Here is a 20,820-nt window from a genome sequence, read left to right as displayed (position 1 = left end):
CACTCTTGAAAGAGCCGGAGGTGTGGGTCAATTGAAGACCAGTGGGAAAGTTCCACTGCCGACCTTCAAGCACATTGACCCATCCCATCCAGGGAATAGTCAGTTCCCACAAAACTGCAAGCCAAACTGTTAAACAAAGCTACCTGTGATTTCCAACTCACCTCTCCTTCCCCTCTGGAAAAGCAGGAATGGTTCATTGATCACTAGTCAGTAGGAGGTCACTTCGCCCCATCAATAATACCCTGCCTAGTTACCAACTGCTTGAATTCTGCCCCAATTCTTAGCAAGGTATATAACACCCTGTCAGAATCTGCCCAGGGTCATCTCCCTTTAAGCAGGAAGGCCTCAATAAGGCAGAATTATGCTATTGTATAGATCACTGTCTCCATGAATGTCAATCAAGAGGTCCTGGAATGGGTTCAGTTTGAACCTCACATTGGTGCATTCATCTGGAAACTTGCTTCTTCTGTGGGACCCATGGGAGAGTGGTGAAAGGGAGGAGTGGCAGTTACAACTAGGTACTGAGGTTGACTTCTCTGTGCTCTCTCTATCTAGCTTCATTGTGTTCTGCTTTTGGCTCCTTTCTTTCTTGCAAGCATCAGGAGGGCTCACAGAGGCTAGGTAACAGGGCTTTGACCTGTCCAGAGGCCAGCAATGTCAGAGAACTTTGATCCAGGGTGAGGCCAGCAAAGTCACCAGAACCTGTGTGCATCTCACTTCTGGCAGGAGCAGATAGTCTGAGTTATCCCATCCACAGCAGTGATGGGTTGGTCTGTGTACTTTGCCCTTAAAAAGGGACACTTGGTTTGTGTGTTAGTTGTTCTTTTTTTTGCATTCTTGTTTTCATGTTTTGGACTTGGACTGATGAAAATTTTGGACATGGGACCAGTTGTTTTCTCACCTTAATCTTATTCTGAGTCATTTTCAAGAATTTAGGACTAAGGACCACTTAATGAAACTTGGAGTGGCCTGCTTTTGATGTTAAATGGCACCAGGAGAGAGACCTTTTAACTCTCCAAGGTGTCAGCAATAGAAGATAAAATGTTTCAGACATTTTCCCTCCTCCTCAACCCCTACCTTCTAAACACTTCTTCTTCACTAGAAACAACAAAAGCCTACTTCAGCCCAGCAGCCAGCTCCTTCCTTATTGACAGTATCAGCCTTAGGGCTGGAGACATGGCACAGAGGTGAAGAGAACTGAGTGCTCTTCCAGAGCTCCCGAGTTTAATGCCCAGCAGACACTTGTTGAATTCTCTTTTTCTTCAGGATTGGTTCAGAGTTTCATGGCTCACAAGGTCACAAGGATTTAACCCCTTTTTCCCTGCTCCTCTGCTCATTGCTGACACAGTGCAAACTGGCATCCAGGATCGCTGACAGGAGAGGCTCCATGTGGGCAAAAGTATATTTCAACAGAGCTTACAAATGGCTCCTGGCCCCAAAAGGAACCCACCCAGATTAGGGCTTCAATTCAGTAAGGGGTAGGGAGTGTCTCCAGATTTGCCACCAGGTTCTATAAGCATATCTCAATATAATTTATCCCAGGCTCACATATGATATTAAATAAGAGCAAAGAGAAAATTCTCATATGATAGCCCTGACTTTCATCAATTAAGTTCGTACCAAATGTTAGAGAAAAGTTAAGTTGCAGGGAGATTGTAGAACAGTGCAGATCATGGCAGTAAGAATTAATTAGACCACTTCCAGCCAACACCCGATCCAGGACAAAAGAAATTCCAAGCTTCAATATATTTACATTGACACTCATGACTACCCCTACAATTCTGACTGATGATTCAGTAATGCCTACAGGTTTCATTATCAGAGTTTTCCCTGGCTGAGATGTTTTCTACCACCTGTTTTCCTAAACCTTGCAACTCTCCCACCTGACCCTGACTTGGGACTGTCCATTCCATCAATGTGACGAGGTTGTGGCACAGGTGTTCAGTACCTGACCTGACTTGAGGAACACACCTTTGTCAGAAACAGAACAGACCTGGGTTATGGACAGAAGCAGCTTCATCCATGGGGGTGAGAGGAGGGCAGGGGCAGTGGTGACAATACAAATGGAGGGAATCTGGACTCAGTGTCTTCCTCCAAGCACTTCATTTCAAATGGTCAAACTAAGAACATTAAAACAGGCCCTCATCATGGGAAGAGGACTGGTTGTTAACATCTTCAGGGACAGCCAGATAGACATTTACAACTGCTCATGTGCATGGAAACCTTTGCCAAAAGATCCAATGGCTAGAGATAACAGCTGGGCTGATAAGGCTGTTTAGGATGCAACCTTAAAGTAAAGAGTCATCTCTAGATTGGCCACTGTCCTAGCAAAACTGCCCAGAACAGCTGATATATGTAGAAAAAGAAATTAAATGGACTCATGACGATCGACTAAAGGTAAGGTAATAGTACCCACCTCTTTAACAAGAAGTGTTCCCAGAAAGATCCAGAGTCACGAACATGACAAACTTGAATGCTTGCCAGGTGACCCAGGTTTAGAGCACTTAAGGTAATAGGATCAGATAATGGGGACTGCCTTTGTATTTCAGGTAAGTCAGGGACTTGCTACGGTCTTGGGGCCTAGTTTGAAACTCCACTGTGTATATATATCGTCCCCGGAGTTCAGAAAAGTTAGAAAAGATTAATAAAATTCTAAAAGAGACCTTAATTAAAATAGCCTTGGAGACTGGTGGGGACTGCATGATGCTCCTTCCCTCTGCCCTATATTAGATATAGATGGCATTCTAGCCCCCATTGTGTCCAACCTATAGTTGACAGCTATTACAGATCTGAAAAATGATAATTTAATATTTAAGGTCAGAGCTCCCCAATAGGCTCATGAATATGTTTGGCCTAAATTATGTACCCTCTATGAAGTAGGCCTGGTTCCAAAAGCTCACAAGTTAAGATTTCACCAAGCTGAGCCTAAACCGAAGTGAAAAGGACTTTTCATCATCCTGTTGAACACAGTCACCACCTGGGTGCACTACAACCATTCCCGACCTGCTCCTCCACTGAAGAAGACTACCTGGCTCTAGCTGTAGGAAAATAAAGGTTCAAACGCACACCAACCCCGTCAAGTCAAGTTGACTCAGTCTCAGTCCTGACTCTATTCTCCCTGCTAACTATATGTCTGTATGGGCTGTGTGTCTTAATTTCCCCTGTTATGAAGGTACTCTAGCTGGACCCTTGCTAAGTGAATATAGTCCAGTTAATCATCTTAAGACAACACTAGGTGTAGCTGCAAATAGGGAGGCAAAATACAAGCTGGAGGACTGTAAGCTTCAAGATGGAAGCTGTGCTAAAAGACAATGGGGGAATGAAAGAGTTATAGTTGGAGTCGATCTAAGGCCAGTGGGAAAGTTTACCCTCAAACCTCCATGCACACAGACCCCTCCCTTCCAAGGAGTAGTTAGTTTCCTGAGCATCTATAAGCCAGACTGTCAGACAAACCCACCTGTAACTCCACAGACCTCCTTGACTCCCAACTGTGCCCGCTGGAAAGTCCACAATGGTCCACTGATCACGAGTCAGCTTGAATGTCACTTCACCCCATCATTAATGCCCTGCCTAGTTACCAATGTTTGAATTCTGTCCAATAGTTTTCAAGGTATATAACTCCCTATCAGAGACTGCTCAGGGTCATCTCCTTTGAACTGGGAAGACCCAGGCATGCCAGATTAAATTAAATTACTCTTGCTACTGCATAGATCACTGTTTCCATGAGTCTCACTGTAGGGACCCTGAAGAGCTTCATTTCGGACCTCACAAGATGAGGTGCAAGTATGATCAGGGAACACTACAACACATTACAATGAAGACAATGAAATTCAATATGATAAAAGTGGACAGTCAAAACTTTTAATACTCTTAAAAATGTGAAGCCCAACAAAATAGTCTCTACATGGACACTCAACATGCACACATCCACACAAATAAGTGCATACATATCTATTGTGGCTATTCCTAGTTGTCAACTTGACTATATCCGGAATGAACTACAATTCAGAATTGAAAGGTTCACCTTTGATACTGATCTTAAGGCTAGGAGATAGAAGTATTTGACGTGTATCTTGGCATGGAGATCTTGGGGCATAGTGCCTATGAATTCCAGGAGACTAAGGCTAGGCGATCTCAGAGTTCAAGGTCATCTGGGACAAAGCAAGTTCCAGACACCTTCTGGTGGAGACCTATATAAGGACTTTGGAATAAGGAAGGTTCTCTCTTCTTAGCCTGCCTGTCTTGTGGGACTAAGACACTGCTATATCCTTGGACAACATTTACAGCTGATGCTGATCATGGTTGGGGAGTTGGACTACAGACTGTATGTCATCAACAAGTTCCCTTACTATACAGAGACTACCTATAAATTCTGTGAGTCTAGAGAACTCTGACCAATACATAAGTTGGTACCTGGAATGGTTCTAGAGGAGCAGATGTGTAAATACGAGACTTTTAAGAATGTGGAGTTGGTTAATAATTCACCAGCTCCTTCAACTACTGAAACCTCCACTCATACTCTGTCTTCTGGGGGTCAGAAAATATTGAAGATCTGTGGTTGATACTGTCTTTCAAACTTAAAGAAGCCAATGCCTTTGATTATCTTCATGACTTTGGTGATTAGGTATACAAAATTTTCTACAAGTTGGGGGAAAAATCAGAAAATGATTTTGCTGGCTTGATGCTCTTAGTACCTCTGGACAAATGGATGAAGGAAATGAATGAGCTGCATGATAAAATTAAATGGCTCCAGATGCAAGTAAACAGTGTAAAATTTACTAAGTGTGTCCTTGGAGAGAAGTTATCTCTAGCAGTCATAGATCTTGAGTTGCAGAACATCAAACTTCAGCCCTCTTTAGTTTGGCTGAATTGGAGTGAAAATTCAAGCTTCAGCAGTTACAGTAAAGACATTAACTGACAAAGAATGGGATCCTATCACTTGAAATGGGGTGTGTGGAAGGACCCTGTTGAAGATGAGAATTTTGAATCTTCAGATTCTCACGGTTTGACCACACCAGTGGAAGTGGTAACCTCACCCTTGAAATAAAGCCTTTTTCACATGAGGAATTTAGTCCTACAGAGTGTGATAAACCAGCAGTGACTTTCACTGAAGAAAATGTCAGACAGACTTTCTGCCTCTACCTTTCTGCAGGGACAGACTGCTAGCTAGTCTGCTTCCTGGAAGATACTATATCTTGAGGCTTAACAGAGGATCCACTGCACTCTGAACATTAGGCGTAATATCCTGAAGTGTATCAGAAGAACTACTGCACTCAGAACATTTGATACCGCATGCTGAGGCATCCCAGGAAATCTGCTACAATCAGGGCATCTGACAACACAATTTGAGACATCCCAGGAGATGTAATGCACATAGGACACCACAGTTGAGGGCATCCCAAGAGGTCCTCTTTATACAGGGCAACTGGGTAATTGACACCACAATCTGGAGGCCTCCCAGGGTCTCTGTGACAGGCAGGGCAGTTGCCAAAATCAATAAAAGGCCTCCCTGTCCTGTGGCTGCCCTCAAGGAAAGAGAAACCACAGTCCATTGTCACCCCTCTCCATCTGTGTCCCCAGAACAGCTTCACAGAGGACACATTTTGAATGTTCCTCTGAAGAAGCCACAGTCTGAAGGCCTCCCAGGAGATCTACTGCAGGCTGGGCAACATATCAGCAGCTTCTCTGCCCCTTTGAATATCCTCCAGTTGGAAGGCCCTCACAGGAGGTCTGCTACAGACGGGACCACAGTCCTGACAGGAGCCCTGTTGGAAACCAGGGACCAAGGAGTCAGACTCCAGACTCACCTTTGTTTCAGCACCTCATGGTATCTTCTCACAAACTGACCATATGACGGGTCATAAAACACACCTCAACATATACAGGAAGATAGAAATAGTCCCATGCAATCTATCATATTCCCACAGACTAAGGCTGATCTTCAATAACAACAATAATGAAAGAACACCCACATATACATGGAAGTTGAACAATGTTCTACACACATATACCTTAGTCAAGGAAGGAATAAAGACAGAAATTAGAACACTCCTTAGAGATTAATGAAAATGAAGGTACAACATTCCCAAACTGATGGGACAATATTGAAGCTGTGTGAAGTGGAAAACTCATAGCTGTGACTGCCTGAAAAAAGCAAAAAACAGGAGAGAGCACAAATCAGCAGCTTGACAGCACACCTAAAATCTCCAGATCAAAACAAGGCAACTGCAACCAAGAGCAGTAGAAGGTAGGAAATAATCATTCTCAGGGCTGAAATCAACCAAGTAGAAACAAAAAGGTCTATACAAGGAACCAACAAAACCAAGAGCTGGTTCTCTGAGAAAATCAATAAGATAGATAAACTCTTAGACAGACGAACCAGAGGGCACAGAGAGTGTGTCCAAATAAACAAAATCAGAAATAAAAGAGGAGACATAACAACAGAATCTGAGGAAATGAAAAAAATCATCAGGTCCTATTAAGAAAGGCCAAATTTAACAAAACTTAAAAATCTGGAGGAAATGGACAGTTTTCTAGACAAATACCAAGTACCAAAGATAAACAAGGAACAGATAAACCACTGAAATTGCCTCATAACTCCTAAAGAATTAGAACCAGTTATTAAAAGTCTGCGAATCAAAAAGAGCCCACCACAAGATGGGTTTAATGCAGAATTCTATCAGACCTTAATAGAAGACCTCATACCAATACTCTCCAAACCATTCTACAAATTAGAAATGGAGAAAGCACTACCAAATGCCTTCTATGAAGTCACAATTACAAATACTGAAACCACAGAAAGACCCAACATTAAAGAGAATTACAGACCAAATTCCCTTTTGAATATCAATGCAAAAATACTTAATAAAATTCTCGCAACAGGATCAAAGAATACATAAAAATGAACAACCATCATGATCAAGTAAACTTCACCCCAGGAAGAGTGGGATGGTTCAATATATGGAAGTCCATTAACAGATTTCACTTTATAAAAAAACCTCAAAGATAAAAACCACATGATCATTTCATTAGATGCTGAGAAAGCAGTGGACAAAATTCAACACCCCTTCATAATAAAAGTCCTGGAATGATCAGGAATTCAGTGTCGGCACCTAAACGTAGTAAAAGCAATATACAGCAAACAGTTGCCAACATCAAACTACATGGAGAGAAACATGAAACAGTCCCAATAAAATCAGGGAGTAGACAAAGCTGCCCAATTTCTTGCTGCTTATTGAATATAGTTCTTGAAGTCTTAGCCAGAGTAATCAGACAACAAACGAAGGTCAAAGAGATACAAAGTGGAAAGGAAGAAGTCAAAATATCACTATTCGCAGATGATATGATAGTATACCTAAGTGACCACAGAAGTTGAACCAGAGAACTACTAAGCCTGAGAAACAGCAAAGTGGCTCGATATAAAATTAACTCAAACAAATCAGTAGCCATCTTCTATTCAAAGGACAAACAGGCTGAGAAAGAAATTAGGGAAATGATACCCTTCATATTAGTCCCAAATAATATATAATGCCATGGTGTGACTTTAACCAACAGATTGGGAAAAGATCTTTAACAATCCTACATCTGATAGAGGGCTAATATCCAAAATATACAAAGAACTCAAGAAGTTAGACTCCCGTGAGTCAGATAACCCTATGAAAAAAACGGGGTACAGAGTTAAACAAAGAATTCTCAGCTGAGGAATATCGAATGTCGGAGAAACACCTAAAGAAATGTTGAGCATACATCTGGAGTCATCCAGGGAATGCAAATTGAAACAACCCTGAGAATCCATCTCACAACAGTCAGAATGACTAAGATAAAAACTCAGGTGACAGAAGATGGTGGAGAGGATGTGGGGAAAGAGGAACACCCCTCCTTTGTTGGGTGGATTGCAAATGGGTACAACCTCTCTGGAAATCCCTCTGGAGGTTCGTCAGAAAATTGAAAATTGGACTATCTGAGGATCTTGCTATACCTGTCCTGGCCGTATTCCCAAAAGATGTTCCATCATAAAACAAAAAGCCCCAGGAAAACAACAATTCCAACCAACCAGAGCTCCTAGGGACGAATCCACTACCCACAGAGTACACATGAACAGACCCATGGCTCCAGCTTCATGTAGCAGAGCATGGCCTTGTTGAGTACCAATGGGAGGAGAAACCCTTTGTCCTGCCAAGTCTGGACCTCTCACTGTAGTGGAATTTCAGGGCGGGGAGACAGGAAAGGGAGATGTTTGGGGAGGAAAAAAAATTATGAAAGAAGGGAGAGGGTGAATGGGATGGGGGTTATGGATATGAAACCAGGAAAGTGAATAACATTTGAAATGTAAATACATTTTAAAAAAATAGAAAAGAATAGAAAAAGAGAAATACCCAATAAAAATTAAAATGAATAATAAAAATAAATAAAATAGGAGCAAATTTAGAAAAAAAGAAGTTATATACAATCAGCCTTAAGGGAACTAGGTCAGTGTATATGGGTGTTTGCTGGGCAAACATAAACCTGAGTTTAAATCTCCATAAAAAGCACATCTGACTACATATATGCCTCTAAACCAAGCCTTGAGAGCAGCAGACAAAATATTGGTGCTGGCATGCCAACCTAGCTTCAAGCTCAGACACCATCTCAAAGGACTAAGCAGGACAATGATAGAGCAGGACACCTGAACTCCTCCTCTAGACTGTGCATGCAAACAAATGCTAACAACCAGGTGTACACACACACACACACACACACACACACACAGATACACGCACTCACATGCGTAAAATATATTTTGAAAAGTATAGAAGACATCTAGTCCAATTGAAACCCATTTCTGGCTCTGCCTTCTCCCTGCTTTTTCTCTTAAGTCCTATAACATCATCTGACAAGGGCATATTCTATTTATTTATGATCTGAAGTTCTTCTAGAAGATAGATGCCCCAAGAGGTGATATTCACCTGCTTTTGAAAAGTGTCTCTTGCACAATAGATACTTAACAGATCTTTATTAAATACATATGCTGTATATGAAATTTATTGTTTGGGAAGTATCTTAAAGGAAACTAAATCAGAGAAACCCATCTCCCTCATGTCCTCTCACAAAGTCTCTCAATGTCTGTATGTATTAGTAAAAATGTGGATGACAGCAAAGAGCAACAGAAAAGTTACCTGCAAAGCTCTTTACATACGGACACCCCCTACCAATTAACTACATAACAACATCTGTATTACTATAAGGTTACTAGGTGTGGATTAGTATAAGGTTACTAGATGTGGAAGTTAACATAAGGGTAGAACATCCAAGGGACTTCAGGAAGAAAAGACACAAATCACTGTGCCTTACCAATCTGTTAAACAAACCCAGGAGTAAATGGAAAATGAATTTGATGCTTAAAGAAATACTGGCCAGAATTCAACATAAATGGCATTCAACGCGAACCAACAAATTTTTTCTCACATATCTATCAGGCAAGAGCAGATCTCTGTCTGTCTGTCTGTGGTGAGTGTGTGTGTGTGTGTATGTGTGTGTGTGTGTGTGTGTGTGTGTTAGAGAGAGACAGAGAGACAGATAGAGACAGAGATAGAGAAGAATGACTTGCTGTTTTGTTTGTCTCCCTCAGGATTGGAAAAAGACACTTTTCTTGATTGCCTGAGCTCCAACCCTTCATGAATGTTGGCTTCAGGTGGCAGAGGAAATCTCCCTGGTTCGTTTCCCTATAATATTAGCATCTCAGCCACCTCTCCAGAGATGAGCATGAACCAGGAAGGGTGGTGTGTGGAGTGCAGCAGCTGGTGTCACAGGCAGGTAAAGGAGAGCAGGAACTTGGAGCACATGAGTGAGAATGAGAGATGGGCCCAAGGCTCAAAGTGAGACACTCTCAACCTGTCAGTTCCCTCAATCACCTGCTGGGAAGGACCGGGCAGGCTGAGGGTAGGGAACTTCCAGTTGAGCACTACCTTGGGTGAAGAGACCCCTGAGGGCTCTGGCCTGCAGAACCAGCGCCCTGCTTAGTAAAGTTTGCATGGGGTCCTCACCACTGCCAGAGCCCTCGGGCCAAAGGACTGCCTCAGTAAGCAACCATGCAGGGCTCAACTTCAGTGAACCCGGGCCAGGACAAGCACTGGCCACCAACCTTTTCCCTGGCGCGGTACAACCCCGCAGAGTAGCCCTCCACCTTCCGCCATGCTCTCCTGAGGTCCAGACCCTGATCCTCTATAGCAGCCTGCTCCCTTCTTTACCTCAGCTCTGTGGTCCAAGGCGGGATATTCTCCTGGCAAGGGAATCCGGACCTGCCTAACCTGCCTGGTCAACCAGAGCTGTTACTCAGCTCTCTTAGGTAACCAAGGAAACAGGGTTTCCACACCTTCCATAGCCCTGACCCAGACTAGATCTCTATACCTGCACACACGCACCTTTTCCTGCGCTTTGATTCCCTCTCTGCTGGGAGGGCGGGCACAACCTGGTCGCCGGTGTGACGCGCTGAGAATCTCAGCCAATGAGAGGAAGAAGGCGGGACCAATGCAGAGGGGCGGGCCCCGTGCCGCTTCTCTGAGTCCCACCCCTCCCAGTGACTCTGCTTCTAAAAGCACCAAGTCTCTTGTTTCTAATTTAAGTGCGGGTTCACTGAAAAAACGACATCTGTGTTGAAGACTGCTCAAAGTGCCTGAATAGTACTTGAGCACTAAGCAGGGGATGAATCATCGGTAGCCAAAATTATCTTGTACTATCTTTGGGGTCTTTAAACTTCTTAATACCAACCTTTGTAGCTGACCTAGGATCTTTGTGCCTGTTATATAAAACATTTGAAATGTATTGTTGAACTCAGCCAACCACTGGCTTTTCAGTAATGCGGTAAAGAAGAATATCATCAGCGGGACATTTTCCTGCTGTGCTGTAGGCTGCCCACCAAATGTTCTTTGCCCTGTATTTTTGTATTGATTTATGTTCTTTTGTTCTATGGCTATAAGACCTCATGCCAACCTCTTCCCCAATAGAGTCATTAATTCTGGGAAACCCGAATCTGTACTCCTATGCAGTATTCACTCAGAGTTGCCTCAGAGTATAGTTCTCCTTGTTTTTGATTTTGGTTTTATTTTGTTCACGGTCAGTATGTACAATGAAATGTTGTCCTATCACCTGCTGGAGGTCATAGGATTAAAAAGGATGAGTAAAGTTTCACCGAGATGACAGCAGGGCTATCCTCAGATATCTTTGAGACCCAACCTTATATTTCTGTAGAGAAAGAGAGATTCTTGTATAAATTCTGGGTCCAGCTATAATACCCTTCGTAGCCCTGTCCAATTATGTTGCATACAATCGGGCACCTGACACAGATTCTTACATAAATCAAACTTTAGTCAGACTTTGAACCTGCTCCTTGGCCGGTGTACTTTGTGTGCCCATCTTTGTACACTCCAACTTTAGCAGTCGCCAAGGCAGTTTAGCATGAACCCACATATACACAATCACCCCCTCCCTATCTTACAAAAATGTTTCTGTCCCCACCCTTGATATCTGTGATGCTTTCCTACCTTCAGCAGGAAGCTTTCAAGGTCGGGGTTACTAAAATTGACCCATATTGCTATCAACCATGAGCTCCATATTTCTTGACTATACATCCCCATGTATCTCTCGTGTGTTTAGAAAGCAGGCCAGCTCAGTACCTGGGTCTCTTTTTTTATACTACCCTGGAAAAAATTGGACTTTGTCACTTTAACTTGTGCACAGCTTTGGCTTTCTCTGAGGACTGTTAAGGTTATGTACTTTAATATGCCAATCTCTTCTGAGTGTGGGAACTACAAATTAAATAATAGGATATCTGAGCCTCACTACAGACAGTCTAACTAAACCTAAGAGTAACAGGACGATCCTGCTCTAGGAACTTGACACATTCGTGGCCATCCTTCCTAATCTCCCAGTCACAGCTGTGAGATAACAGAAGCAGGGGGGAAAGTCAAAGATATACTGACATATTTGGTATACTTTGGCAGTTTTTAAAGTCTCCCCAAATAATACAATCAAAAACTAAATAGTCTGTGGCTTAATCAGGGAGCAGAAGCGTAAGGTGGAGAGATTTCAATCAAGGACAGAATAACCATGGAATCCCCATTTTCACCACCAAAGGATACATATAACTGTTCGAACATGTCTGAGAAAATCCCATAGCATAGGCATGTGAGGAAAGGTAGGATGTGTGTAAATGATTTATAAAGATGCACAACCCCCATGACCCATACTTTGAGCCTTTGATCTTACTCCAAGTTTAGCTCAAACTTTTCTTCCTTAATAAGAGAAGAAAACATCCCTTTCTTTCTACCAATATCCTATGTGTCCCTGGTCCAATTCCTTGCTCTTAGTCACAAAAGCCCGGAAATTCCAGTGGTAGCTTCCAAACTCCATAATCTATCAACAACGTGTGTGCACACTGTGTACTCGAACACACACAGACACAGACACAGACACAGACACACACACACACACAGACACACAGACACACACACACACACACACACACACACACACACACCCAGTGAGAACTCCAATCAACCTTGTCTACAGTGAGACTTGCCTATCACTTCTGGTTCACTGTTAGTAAATCGATGTCCACCTTATTTTATTGCCAGATATATTTAAAGTGTCAGCTGATGACCAAATGCAGACGATTCAATTTTTTCTTTAGATTTATTGGTATGAATGTCTTTCCTATAATGCCTGGTGCCTGCAGTGGTCAGAAGAGGGTGACAGATACACTAGAACTGGAGTTACAGAGTTTGCTTATCAATCTCCTGGTGGACCCTGGAAACTCTTGCTCTGCAAGAGGAAGGGGTGTGCTAAACTGCAGAGCCCATCTCTCCAGCCGCTAAACACACATATTTTTATAAATAGCTTCATAGGAAAGTCAGATGTTGTGAGCATCAATGATCTAGGCTCCCAGCAGAACATGGGGTCAGGCTCTAAACATTTCAGAGATGTGATTGGTTGCCTACTTTCTCATTAAGCTGTCCATGCATGATCTGGCTGTTTGCACAGGGTCTCCTAGCTCAAGATGCTTTCACACTCACTCTGTAGCAGAGGATGACCTGGAATTTCTGATCGACTGCCTCTGCCTTCCAAGTGCTGGACCACCATATCTGGTTTAGCTCTTACTTCTTAGAGCAGAAACAAATGCAGGGAAATGAGAGGGGTGCTGGAAATCACTGTGTACAAAGGAACTCAGGAGGTGAGGCTCAGAGATAGAGGGATGATGGAACTTAGGAAATGCCAGCCCTAGCATTCCAGTGTACCCCATAACTCCCAGAGGATGAAAGGAACATCTTCCAGGTTGACCTATATCTTGTTGACACTGTCTAGCCAGATGTTTCTAGAAAGCCCCTTCATTTCTATCTCTACCAAAGCAGACTTGTCACTTCAGCCCAATTTGTGACCACACCAGAGGCCTCATAGGTAGCAATGAATATCCTAGTGAGAACACCAGTGGAAGGGGAAGCTCTGGGTCCTGCTAAGACTGAACCCCCAGTGAACTAGATTGTTGGGGGGAGGGGGACAAGGGGGGAGGATGAGAAGGGGAATACCCATAAAGAAGGGGAGCGGGGAGGGGGATGTTTGCCCGGAAACCGGGAAAGAGAATAAAACTCGAAATGTATATAAGAAATACTCAAGTTAATAAAATAAAAAAGAACTCTCGCTGCTTTTAAGCTAGTTCCAAGTCCTCACATGGGGTGTGTCATGACTGCCTGTAGCACTAGCTACACACACAAACACACACCCACACACACCCACACACCCACACACACACACACACACACACACACACACACACACCCAGAGAGAGAGAGAGAGAGAGAGAGAGAGAGAGAGAGAGAGAGAGAGTAATTCTCTAAGAGATAATGTCAAGGTTGGTTTAGAATTTCGCACAGTTGGTAGAGTCCTTGCCTAGCATGCCAAAACGCCTGAGTTTGTTCCCAGCATGTACCAATGTGATGTTACATGTCTATAATTCAAGCACTTGCGGGCAGAAGTAGATGATCAGAAATTCAAAGTTATCATTAGCGATAAAGTGAGTGTGAGGTCAGCCTTCGATATATGAGCCCCTGCCTCAAGAAGAAAACAAAATGTCATGCAAGCCATGTGTGCTCATCCCAATTCATGTGGCCCCAGCATTTTACTCTGTGAGAATTTTTAACTAACAGGGGCACAGAATCATCAGAGAGATGAACTGAAAGGTTTCTTCAAGTTAACTCTGACTGTAAATGTAAGATGGCTTGGATCTGGGTTGCCCAAAGAAAGCCAAGGATTATTCTCAGCTACAGTACAAAATCAGTTTATTGAAAGGTAGCTTACAGTCAGTGATGTCTACAGAAGCATAAATACCCTGGAACGTCACAAAGGTGAGACAAGGGAGAAGGAGGTTACTTTATGATAAACTGATTAAATAATTATTGAAAGCTTGGTCATCATGTTTTAAATATCTGATCATTTTTAGTTACATATCTCTGCGTGATGTGTGCCCATGAGTATAGGTGTTTGTAGAGACCTTAGGTGTTGGAACCCCTGTAGGTGGAGTTGGTAGACACGGGTGTTGGGAACTGAACATGTCCTCAACAAAAGTAGTATGAGATCTTAACCAATGAGCCATTTCTCCACCCCATCATCATTAATCCTTAAGAACTTTTGGTCCTGGACACCCGTATTAAGGTGAACTGCTTGGGAATGAGATTGTTTTCCTATTAAAATGTCAAGATCTGCTTAACTATGTTTCCAAAGGCATTTTTCGTTAAGCAAAGTTTCCCCCTGTAAAGGTCTATAATGAGGTCATATATAATATACATTTTATTTGAGTGCAGTAGAGAAGAGTCAAATGAAAGGGAAGGTCCCAAAGCCACACTGGACAGCCATATACACAGAGACAGATTACACCGTCCGGTGGACCCACACATTGCATCATTTTAGCTTTACTTTTCCATACAGTTTTTATGAACTACTTTATTGATGATTCTAACAATTTTCACACAGAAGGTGATAGACTAGAAGTTACAGAATCCATCACTCCTGGAGACAGACTCATAGAAGATGTCTGTATTCACTTGATTTCATTGGGATCCAAAGCATTGATGACCCAAGTATGGACTGCTCCCCCACAGTGGCAATTTATCTTTCAGTATTGATTATTCTTAACTCTCAGCAAATATATCATAAATTTAAATAATTTATGTAAGAAATTATTCAATAATGTTCATAAGAATAGTCTGTTACTAAAGATCATTATAGAAAAATTTAAAAGAACTGTTATCAAACAGCATGTGGATTCTCTAGCAGTACACAGATAGGAAAACATACCAAATCAGGAGCCTAGCATCCAGAAGAAATGACTGGAGAAGTCTTCCTGAACACAGTCATACTGGCATTCTTGGTTACATGGCTTGTAGGCAGATAGAAGAGTGTGTCCATGGATGAGCTTCCAGTTCTCTACACCATTACCACCATTTTTATGCCATGCAATAAGGATAGTAACCTCTGTTGGACAGCGTTTCTGTTATTAGCTGTTCTCAAGGGCAGACTGTTTTTCCTCATACGATATTCTGCTTGTGCCTTTATGGGCAAAATGTTGTTATTCTTGTGCTGTTTATTTGTTCACCTTTTCCCCTATCTCAGGGCTAATGAGCCAGCCTCTCCCTGCACAAGAACCTTAGAAGGTACTTTCACACCATACATGCTCGGTTTGAAATAGGGGTGTGGTCTCTCTCCTGCTTCCAGATCCAGTTGTGATAGAAAGAAATGAAATGCCTAGAGATATCAAGCATTTATATCTGGTAACAGACTTAGAACTCTGGTGCTAGAACCAGATTAAGGTAGCATGCCATGTGTCTTTTACTACATAGACATCACATTAGAGTTAATAAAGATTCCATAGACTATCCTAATATAAACATTAGGATAACCCTGTAACCCTGAATGAACTGTGCCCTAGTTTGGTTTCTATTGTTATGATCAAACACGAAACAATACAGCATTTTCAAAAAACGGCACTGGTTCAACTGGGGATCACCACGTAGAAGAGTGCAAATCGACCCATTCTTATCACCCTGTACCAAGCTCAAGTACAGAGGGATCAAGGACCTCCACATAAAACCAGATACACTCAAATTAATAAAAGAAAAAGTGGGGAAGAGCCTCATGAAATTGCAAGGCTTCTGTAAGGGAAAGGACACTGTCATTAGGACAAAACAGCAAACAACTTGTTTGCAAAAGTTCTTTACCAATCCTATCCAATAGAGGGCTAATATCGAATATATACAAAGAACTAAAGAACTTAGACTCCAGAGATTCAAATAACCCTATTAAAAATGGGGTACAGAGCTTAAAAAAGAATTCTCACCTGAGGCATATTAAATGGCTGTGAAGTACCTAAGGAAATGTTCAATAGCCTTAGTCAACAGGGAAATGCTAATTAAAACAACCCTGAGATTCCACCTCATACCAGTTAGAATGGCTAAGATCAAAAACTCAGGTGGCAAAAGTACCCATTGAGGATGCTGAAAAAGAGAAAGACTCCTCCATTGTTGGTGAGATTGCAAGCTGGTACAACCAATCTAAAAATCAGTCTGGAGATTCCTCAGCAAAATGGATATTGTACTACCTGAGGACCCTGCCATACCATTCCTCGACATATACCCAAAAGATGTTCCAACATATAAGAAGGACACATGCTCCACTATGTTCATACCAGTCTTATTTATATAATACCCAGAAGCTCGAAAGAAGCCATATGTCCTTCATCAGAGAAATGGATACAGATAATCTGGTACATTTACACAATGGAATACTACTCAGCTCTTAAAAACAATGACTACATGAAATGCTTAGGAAAATTGATGGAACTAGAAAATATCATCCTGAGTGAGGTAAACCAGTCACAAAAGAACACACATGGTACCACTCACTGATAAATAGATATTAGCTCATAAGCTCAGGATATGTTACAAACGAGTCACAAACCATATGAAGCTCAAGAAGTGGGAAGATCAAAATGGTGATCTTAATTCCTTCATAAAAGTGAGAGCAAAATACTCATCGGAGGACATACAGGGACATAGAGTGTACCAGGAACTGAAGAAAAGGTCATCCAGAGACTGCCCCACCTGGGAATCCTTCCCATATTCAGCCTCTAAATCCAGTCACTATTGCAGATGACAAGATGTGCTTGCTGACAAGAGACAGATATGGGTGTCTTTGAGACGCTCTGCCAGAGCCTGACTGATACAGATGGGCTAACCTTTGGGTTGAACAATAGGACCCCAATTACGGAGTTAGAGAAAAGACAGAAGTAGGTGAAGCGGCTTGCAACACCTTAGGAAGAACAACAATATCATCCAATGAGACCTCACAGATGAGCTTCCAAGGACTAAACCAGCAACCAATGAGTACACATGGGAGGACCCATGACTCCAGCCACATATGTAGCAGAGGATGGCATTGTCCCCATCAATAGGAAGGGAAGCCCTTGGTCCTGTGAAGGCTTGTTTCCTCAATGTAGGGAAATGCCGGTGTTGAGTTTGGAATGGTTGGGTGGGAGTTGGAGTGTCTTCATAGAATCAGAGGGAGGGGGAGGGGATGGCCGAGGCTGGGAAAGGGAGTAACATTTAAAATGTAAATACATAAAATATCCAAGAAAATATACAGTTGAAAATACCAAATACACATAACAACATGAAGCATTTATGTGTTTGGTTCTGAAGCACTGAATTTGGACAATGGAAGTTTGTAATACAAAGAGTAGATGGTTAAATATTCCCAGCTACCAGACTTGTTTCGATTTTTATTCTTTTATCCCCTTACTCCATTTAATATTCTTTCTTTGTTTTCATTACTGTTTGGACTATCACATTGTTAATGCTCTTCGCTTTAGCTGTGCGTACAATATTATTCAAGAGGAAAAAGGGTGAACAATCGGGTTGAAAAGTATGCAGTTTACTCACAAATGGTGTGTGGAGTAGACAAAGATGAGCATGTAGATCTGGATCCTGTAGGTGTATGGGGTGTGCAGGGCTTGCTGTGATGGGAGAACTGGGTTCTGATGTTGCCAAGTATTAACAGTTTCTGTTGCTTATGTCCTTGTGCTTGAGTGCTGCCATCTGGTTATCTCTGGGTTTAATTGGTCTAGCTGTCTCTTATTGGAGCCTGTCCCTACTGCAAGCCTGTTGACCTGTGAGCCTGTGATTCTGTGATCCTGGATACATCAGAACTTCTGGAGGGTCAAGCTGCTTCTACGTGTGGACTCAGTGGGGTCATCTCAAATTGTCAAAGCATTAATAAAAATATTAGGAGAATCAAGCCACAGCCAGAAACAGCAAGACAAGCTAACATCAGAGACAAACTGATGATGAGAAGAAAGCACAGGAAGACAAACAACAGAATCGAAGACTACTTGGCATCATCAGAGTCCAGTTCTCCCTTCAAAGGAAATATTGGATATCCAAACACACTGGAAAGGCAAGACTTAGATTTTAAATCCCGTTTTTATCATGACGATGGGGGACTTAAAGAAGGTCAGAAATGACTCCCTTAAGGAAATACAGGACAACACCGGTAAACAAGTACAAGCCCTTAAAGAGGAAACACAAAAATCCCTTAAAGAATTACAGGAAAACACAACCAAGCAGTAGATGGAATTAAACAAAACCATCCATGAGTGAAAAATGTAAATAGAAACAATAAAGAAAGCACAAAGAGAGACAACCCTGGAGAGAGAAGATCTGGGGAAGAGATTAGGAGTCGTAGATGTGAGATTCACCAACAGAATACAAGAAAGAGAAGATAGAATCTCAGGGGCAGAAGATACCATGGAAAACATCAGAAGAACCGTCAAAGACAATGGAAAAAGCAGAAAGTTCTCAGCCCAAAACATACAGGAAATCCATGGAAGAATGAGAAGCTCAAACCTTAGGAATATAGGTATATAAGAGAGAGAAGACTCCACACTTAAAGGGCCAGTAAATATCTTCAACATATTATAGAAGAAAACTTCCCTAACCTAAAGAAAGAGATGCGCATAAACATACAAGAAACATACAGAACTCCAAACAGACTGGAACAGAAAAGAAATTTCTCCTGTCACATAAAAGTCAAAACACCAAATGCAGAAAAAAATGAAAGAAATTTCAAAGAAGTAAGGGGGTAAGGTCAAATAACACATGAAGGCAGACCTATAAGGATTACACTGGTCTACTCACCAGAGATTATGAGAGCCAGAAGGTCCTGGAGAGACATCATACAGAACCTAAGAGATCACAACTGTGAGCCCAGGCTATTATATCCAGCAAAACTCTCAATTAACATAGACAAAGAATCCAAGATATTCCATGACAAATCCAAATTTACAAAATCTCTTTCTACAAATACAGCCCTATAAAGGATATTATGTGGAAAAGCCCAACACAAGGAGGGACACCACACCCAAGGAAAAGCAAGAAAGTTAATCTCTTTGCAAGCAAAATAAAGAAGAGAAACACACAAAGATAATACCACCTCTAAATACAAAAATACCAGAAAGCAACAATCACTATTCCTTAATATCTCTCAACAACAATGGACTCAATTCTCCAATAAAAAGATACAGACTGACAGATTGGATACGTAAAGAGTACCCAGCATTTTGCTCCATAGGAAACACATCTAAGAGACAAATATTGACCCTACCCCAGAGTAAAAGACTGGAAAAGGACTTTCCAAGCAAATGGTCAAAGGAAGCCAGTGAGAGTAGCCATTCTAATGTTGAATAAACCAAAAGTCAGTAAAAAAGATAAGAAAGAAAACGTCATATTCATCAAAGGAAAAATCCACCAAGATGGACTCTCAATCCTAAATGTCTATGCTCCAAATGCAAGGGCATATACATTCATAAAAGAAACCTTACTAAAGGTCAAATCACACCTTGTACCTCACACAATAATAGAGCAAGGTTTCAACGCCGCTCTCTCATCAATGGACAGACCATGGAAATAGAAATTAAACAGACATAGAGAAATTAACAGAAGTTATGACCCAACTGTACTTAACAGATATTAATAGAATACTTCATCCTAAAACAAAAGGATACACCTACTTCTCTGCACCTCATGGTATCTTCTCAAAAATGAACCATATAACCGATCATGGAAACAGAATTTCAACAGAGATGTAGAGAAACTAACAGAAGTTATGAGACAAATGGATTTAACAGATATTTATAGAATATTCCATCCTAAAAAAAAAGGTTATACCTTCTTCTCAGAATTTCCTGGACCCTTTCCCAAAATTAACCATATAATCAGTCACTGAACAGGCCTGAACAGATACAGGAAGATAGAAATAGTCCCATGCATTCCATCATATTCCCACAGACTAAGGCTGATCTGCAATAACAACAATAACGAAAGAACGCCCATATATACATGGAAGTTGAACAACGCTCTACTCACTTATAACTTAGTCAAGGAAAAAATGAAGAAATTAAAAGACTTCTTAGAGTTCAATGAAAATGAAGGTAAAACATATCCAAACTTTGGGACACAACAAAAGCTGTGTGAAGAAGAAAACTCATAACTGTGAGTGACTGCAAAAAAGAAAAAGACAGGGGAGAGCATACATCAGTTCCTTGACAGCACACATGAAAGCTCTAAAACAAAATGAAGCAAGTGCATCCAAGAGGAGTAGAAGATAGGAAATAATCAAACTCAGGGCTGAAATCAACCAAGTAGAAAGGAAAAATGTCTATACAAAGAATCAACAAAACCAAGAGCTGGTTCTCTGAGACAATCAATAAGATAGATAAACTCGTAGACAGACTAACCAGAG

General features: G+C 41.7%; 1 long non-coding RNA gene across 4 annotated transcripts in view; it reads right to left on the bottom strand.

Moving 5' to 3' along the window:
* LOC148000321 (uncharacterized) overlaps window positions 1–20,820 on the bottom strand; it is a 76,480-nt gene that overhangs the window by 29,144 nt on the left and 26,516 nt on the right. Inside the window, exon 1 of one of the 4 annotated variants that reach the window (XR_015641942.1) lies at window positions 10,401–10,462. The exons of 1 other annotated variant lie outside the window; for it this stretch is intronic. This is a non-coding gene — a long non-coding RNA (uncharacterized LOC148000321). Of the gene's footprint in view, window positions 1–10,226; window positions 10,463–20,820 lie in introns of those variants that run through there. 2 more of the 4 variants (XR_015641941.1, XR_015641944.1) reach the window with 2 other exon arrangements.

The sequence above is a fragment of the Rattus norvegicus genome, chromosome 17, assembly GCF_021556685.1.
Source record: "Rattus norvegicus strain SHRSP/BbbUtx chromosome 17, alternate assembly SHRSP_T2T, whole genome shotgun sequence".
NCBI lineage: Eukaryota > Metazoa > Chordata > Mammalia > Rodentia > Muridae > Rattus > Rattus norvegicus.
Note: the sequence above shows the minus strand (reverse complement) of the source record. Positions and strands in the feature narration are given on the sequence as shown.